The sequence below is a fragment of the Helobdella robusta genome (genome assembly GCF_000326865.2).
Source record: "Helobdella robusta unplaced genomic scaffold HELROscaffold_84, whole genome shotgun sequence".
NCBI lineage: Eukaryota > Metazoa > Annelida > Clitellata > Rhynchobdellida > Glossiphoniidae > Helobdella > Helobdella robusta.
Window position 1 is genome coordinate 216,873 of NW_008705486.1, and position 738 is coordinate 217,610.

Sequence of the window (738 nt, forward strand, 5' to 3'; positions counted from 1 at the left end):
TTAGAATTATAAAAATATTTAAGATTTAAAGTGAAACACTGAAAATAACTGTTAGAAGTAAGAAATTGAAACATCTTTTTAACTGTTATCAATTATTTAATAAATTTATACGGTTAAAATCGTAATTTTGGTACGGTTTTAAAGATCGTAATTTTGGTTCGCTTTTAAAGAGAGTTTTTACATTGTAGGCACTAAACTCACATGCTTGCATGGTTATGTGCGATTGAAATTAAAATAAACTTCTATGCATTTATTTGCACGTATTTTAACATACAAAACGTAACATGTAGACATTAAAATAAACTTCCATCAATTTATTTGCAAGTATTTTATCATAACATATGAAACTTTACATGTAGGCATTTATTTGCACGCATTTTAACCATGGATATAATGGATATAGCATAAAAATTAATTTATTACAAAAATTGTTTTTTGTTATATGGAACAAGCATCGTTGCGTCTTTGATTAATTGTCTGATCTGAAATTATCGCTTGCGAAGTTTTTGTCTCGTTTGCTGTTTTAAATTCGATTTCGTACTGCATTTTATATATTATATACTATATTAAGTACATTTAAAAAAAAAGGGGTTAGTATAATTTTCTGCATTTGTACATTTCGTTTTATACATTTTACATTCCGCATACATAAACATACAGTATACTATACATTTTTACAATATTCTATAAATTCTACCGAATGTTTGGCGTTAATATGTTTGTAGTTCGTTTTTTCGA